Below are 6,083 nucleotides of genomic sequence, written 5' to 3' on the forward strand. Positions count from 1 at the left end.
TCTGCTTTACTTAAGGTATATTGATAATGGAGGAGAAATAGAATTCCCTGATGAGGGGACAGTGGCTATGCAACATTATGCAGACTGTTCCATTCTTAAGGGATGCGTGGAACCATTCATACCTCCTTGAGTCCCTCAGGACTCCAAACGTCCAACTCCACAACTCTGCTGAGGCAACACTGTTTAAACTCAGCCTCATGAGGGTAGAAATTTTGGTCCCGCTCCTACCTAGAATGGTACCTCACATACAGTGGCACCCCAGGCTTAATGGCATGTATTCCTATCACAAAAAAAAAAAAAATTCCCATTTGGGTGCAGTGAAGGGTAAAATGGTGGAGACACAGGAGCATCTGGAAATGTGCCTCTGCCCTGTGCAGAGGGATAGACCCACTTTCTATTGAAAGCAATGTAGTGTCCCTGCAGGAGCACTGGATTAAGAGCCGTGGCTTGGCCCAGGGTCAAGGCTTTTGAACATTTCTGAGTATCAGGTTTCTCTCTTTTGAAACAAGAAGATGAATGCCTGGCTGCCTACCTGTTCAACCCTTCTACTTCATGGAGTTGTCCCTGAGGGCAGATGATATTGAACAGGTGTGAAGCACAGCCACACACACCCCCCACGCCTCGGTACCCCATCCCCATCTTCGGGCTCCTCTGCCCATCCTCCTGTGATAATGCACATGTGTACCTCGAAAACACCCGTACTGCCTTAGAATGCTATCTGTCAGCAACTCTAAATTAGCTTCAAGATTAAGCGAGGTACCTAATGTCCTGTCCAAATCCTTTCTGCCTACACTAGCCTGAAAGCCAGTCACACAGTCAAGGCTCCGATGAGCATGCCTTCCCTTCGCTGCTTAGCTCCCTAGAACCCTTTCACACCCAGTCCGTTTGTATCTCATTAAGACATTTTTAAAGTTCTAAATTATTAGAGGCTTTAGCTTATTTCCAAGCCTCTACCATTCTCTCTTTGACATATTTTATGTCTTATTTCACATGTTCAGGAGATGCATGGTTTATACAAGTAGTGAAGGCAGAAGTCACAAAATAATCCCGCACTAGTTCAGAATTATGAATAATAAAGGGTTATTTATTTAGGGGAGACTTACAGATCACTGTCCTAGATAACAGTCCTCTGCACAAACGAGGAACAGGAACAGAGTCTAGCAGCCAGAAACAAGAGCCAGAAGCAAGAGAGGGAGCACACACTTTACAGCTGCATTTATAGTGTTAGTACAGTACCAAGTGGGTTGGTATCTTAAATGCTATTGGCTGAAGGAGCGAAATGTACTTCCACAGCAAAGTAGCATTGTGATTATGTAAGTCTACAAGCTATCTTCTCTCCTCCATGTTTTTGGAAAATATCCTTACTGACCCCATAGACCTAGTCCATCCACTCTTGCTGTTGCAAAATGCCTTCTTAAGTCATTAGCCATTTCTAATGTCAGAGATCGAAACTAGGTCGTTTCCATTTGTCTATTGATGCCTAACATCTCCAGATGTATTTTTTTTATTAAGTTCTGCATCTGCTTCAAGTGGAGATCTAAATAATGAAGCGAGATTGTGATCGACTTGACTAGCATAGCATGCTCCCCAGTGGTGGTACCATATTCTCCCCAGCCATGCTTGGGCATGCCCACACTTCATGTCCTTGTCAACACTTGGCATTATCATAGTTAAATATTTTTTGCTAAACTTGTGAAATAAAAATACTATGACTTTGTTTTAATTTTTATTTCCTTGATTCCCACTGAAGTTGAGCAATTCTCTTGGTTTAATGACCGTTTGTCTCCTCTGTGAAACTGGTCATTCTTAAGTTTTACCAGGTTTCTATTGAATTTGTCTCAGCTCTCCTGATTTGTTTTGAGTTATTTATGAATTCCAAACTATCTTTTTTCTATCCTCTGTGTTCTGTGAGTAGGAAAAGCAATCTTGAAGACGAGGAAAATGCACTGGGAGCATTACCATGCCTGATCTCAAGCTGAGCAAGGGAGCCAGAGCAATAAAACAACACAGTGTTGGACGAAAACAGATCAGTGGGGCAGAATAGAGAGAGTATCCAGACATAAACTCAAGAAATCTCAGCCAAAAATTTTGGTTTTGACAAGCCAAAAACCCTAGTGGAGAAACAAAAGAATCTTCAACGAACGGTGCTGAGAAAACAGGAAATCAACACGTACAAGAATGTAATTAGATCCTGCACAGATTCCACTGCAGATGACTCAAGAAGCTCAGAACAAAGCCCAAAGGAGCTAGCGGAAGTGTGCTACAGAAAGTTTGCAACAGGACGTGACTATAGGAGGTGTGCTATAGGAGACATGCAACAGGAAGTGCACTATAGGAGGTGTGCTGTAGGAAATATGCAACAGGAAGTGCACTATAGGAGGTGTGCTATAGGAGACATGCAACAGGAAGTGCACTATAGGAGGTGTGCTGTAGGAGACATGCAACAGGAAGTGCACCATAGGAAGTATGCTATAGGAGACATGCAACAGGAAGTGCACTATAGGAGGTGTGCTGTAGGAGACATGCAATAGGAAGTGTACTACAGGAAGTGTTCTACAGGAAGTGTGCTGCAGGACAGAGGCACGGGTTTTCTAAAGAGGACCCTGGTCATTTAGGAAGTAAGGCAAACACTTGACAAATGAGACCTCATGAAGTTAAAAAGTTTCTGTGTAGCCAAGGAAACTGTCAACTGAATAAAGAGACAGGAACAGGGAAAAAAAAACTTTGTCAGTTATGTTTGACAAAGAACTAGCATCTCAAATATATAAAAGAACTTAAAAACAAAACCTAAAATTAAACATCAAGAAAAACAACCTGATCTGATCAGAAAAGGAAAGTGAGTGGAATTGGGATCTTAAAGGAAGCATGTCTTTTATTTCTAATACTCCCATTTCTGACTTGCTTTGATTTGGGGGATAAGTTTTATTCTATATCCTGTTGTGGAATATTAGTTTAATGATGCAAAGATGTGTTGCAGTTGTTTAACTCTGTACAGCTGTGTTACTTTGCCTGTCGAAAACACTTGATTAATAAAGAGCCGAACAGTCAATAGCTAGGCAGGAGAGGGAACTAGATGGGGCTGCCCGACAGGGAGAATAAATAGCAGGAGAAAACTAGGCTTGAGAGAAGAGAGCTAGGAGCAAGAAAGGGAGAGGGAGGAGAGGACACCAGGGACCAGTCACCCAGCCACACAACCAGTCATGGAGTAAGAAGGAAAGCAAGATAAATTGAATAAAGAGAGGTAAAAAGCCCAGAGGCAAAAATGTAGTTAAAGTAAAAGGGATCATGTAAGTTAGAAAACCTGGCTAGAAACAAGCTGGGCATTCGTAAGTAAGAATAAGTCTCTGTGTGTTTATTTGGCAGCTGGGTAGCAGGCTCCCCAAGAGTAAAAATAAAATGAAATAAAGAAGATTACAGTAGCTTCAGCTGGCCTTGAGTTCATAGCAATCCTCCTGTTTCAGGCTCCTAAGTGCTGAGATTACAGGAATAGGCCATCAGGTCTTGCTATTTCTAATAGATTATCAGGAATGCTGTTGAGTGTCTGTATCTATATATCTGAGGTCTAATATGCTGCTGGATAATTCATTAATTTTCATAGTTTTGTCTAAATATCATCTTTGTTTCTGCATATTCAATAGAATGCACCTTTAGGCAGCTTTGCCGCTTTCCTCCCAATTCTCATGCTTCCTCCTCTTTTTCTCCTCCTCCTCTGTCCTCTTCTTTCCAGAGATCTGGACCTCTGGTGATGACAGAAATCATACCTTGCTTCTAACTTTAACGAGAACATATCTAACATGTCCACATCTAATATGATAGATGTAATTTTTACACAACCGGTCCTCAAATTTAATATGCGCTGGAGTCATATTTCGTTAGAAAATGAAAACCGTGGATGCCAGGGGTGCTGGGAAGGGAACAGATGGTACCACCGTGTCTTCACCGCGTTTCTCTGGGGATTCTGCTTCCCCGCAAAGGAGAACCACTCCTCCCCGTGAATGTTCTATCACAGGCTCTCCCTTCTTAGCCCTTTAAGGCATTTCTTAAAACTCGTGCTTCGATGGTGTTTCATTAATCATCCTTCTCTGCAATCTCTTGAGCTCCTATTTCCCCCATCAGCTGTTTATATAGTAATACAGTAAATAGGTCTCTAAAACTTAAGCCACCCTTACTACCCTAGGAAATGCTTTATCCTGTAATAATGTTATGTATTTTTAGAATGCTGGTTTAGGGAATTATGTTTCCAGCTCTTTGCCTGTTTTATTTTAACTTTTGTATCAGAGCTGAGGGTACAGTTCACTGAAAGAACACTAGCCCAACATGCATGGATCCATGAGTTCATTTCTCAGTACAGGAAGAGAATATTAGCAAGCTTTCTTTATGGAACTGAACCATAGAGGTTCATAGCATCCATTCTTTCTTCTTCCCTACTAATAACATAGTTAGCACAGGTTAGCAACAAGCGGCAGAAAATCCAAATTCCAATAGACTGAGTGAGACACCAGCAAGTTATTTCTCTCTCAAGAAATTCTGAGTGGATGGTGTGGACCTGGTGTAGCAACGGCACTTGGTGGAGGCCAAGGGTCTTCCATCTGGGGTCTACTGGAGATCTGCCTGTGGCTTCCTTGCCCAGTACTGTCTGCTCCTGCAGGAGGATTGCTGGTAGCAGGCACAGAGTGCAGACAGCCCCCCTGGAGCCGCGTCAGCGTGGAGCAGACACTGAGGCCAGCCTTGTTGCCTTGACTCATGACTTGCCACTCCATCCACTGATGTGCGCCCTCAAAGCAAGGTACCCCAAGAAAGAGGGACGCTCCAGTGAAGGAATTGTGGACTACCACTCAAGCCATGGGGGCAGTGTGTGCAGGCATCCCAGAAGAAGTCAGCCCAGAGTGAAGGAGCGTGGAGGTACCCAAGAGTGGTTTGCCAAGAAAAACCAAGAGACAAACAGTGTTGCTGTGATTAAGCCAGTAAAGAAGCACACTGTATTGGTTACTGTCTTCACCACTGTGACAAAGTAGCCAATAAACACAACTCAGGTGTGGAGGGATTTGGGCTCACGATTTCATGGGAGACAGTCTGTCACGGAAGATGGGGAGAACAGCTAAGTTTAGGACTGCAGGGGCCTGTGGCTACACCTTCTCAAAGGCCTCCCCCTACCCACCACAATCTTCTAAACAGCAGCACTGGCTCAGAAGCAACTCTTCAGCACACAAGCCTGAGGCGGACAATCAGGCTCAAACCACAGCATGCACTAAACGGTGGCTAGAGGGGCAGAGAAGGGCAAATTATACAAATAGAAATTCTTGTTTTAAAAAATCAATAATTTCATAAAAAGAAACTTGGGGAGTAAATGTATGTCTGTAGATTTTAATGTTTAACCTCAAAAATATCTATATAGGCACAATATAAGCCTGGAGTAGACAATTAAATGAAACCTATGAAATCTTTTCTGGGAGGAGTCTGAAGGAAGAGAAGGAGCGTCGCCATGACATGGGTGAGCTAAGCTCTCAGTTATCATGCTAGGACTGGTTAATGTTTGGTAAATCAAAGGAAAGCATAATACCATAATGTTTAGAGGTACAAAAAACTGTGGATACCAAAATGAAGTCAAAATTATTGGAAACTGTAGAGGAGATAACTGTGGGAAAGACTAAGGTAAGGGACTGTAGTGAAAGTCAACAAAATGATTTGACACCCCCACATCAAGGGACTGTACTGGGTGGTTTGTGTGTCAACTTGATATAAGCTGGGGTCATCAGAGGAAGGAGCCTCAGCTGAGAAAATGTCTCCTTAAGATCCAGCTGTAAGGCACTTTCTTATTTAGTGATCAATGGGGAAGGACCAAGCCCATGAGAGGCGGTGCCATCCCTGGACTGCTGGTCCTGGTTCTATAAGAATGCAGGCCAATCAAGCAATTGGAAACAAGTCACTAAGTCTCACCCCATCAATGCCTCTGCATCAGCTCCTGCCTCTGGGATTCTGCCCTCTTTGAATTCCTGTCTTGACTTCAGAGTAGGGAATGAGATTGAACATGGGTCCTCCTCAAGAACAGTATGATTTCTTAATCACTGAGCCATCTTTCTAGA

The sequence above is a fragment of the Microtus oregoni genome, unplaced genomic scaffold, assembly GCF_018167655.1.
Source record: "Microtus oregoni isolate MIOR12 unplaced genomic scaffold, Mior012 000062F_ref0000492, whole genome shotgun sequence".
NCBI lineage: Eukaryota > Metazoa > Chordata > Mammalia > Rodentia > Cricetidae > Microtus > Microtus oregoni.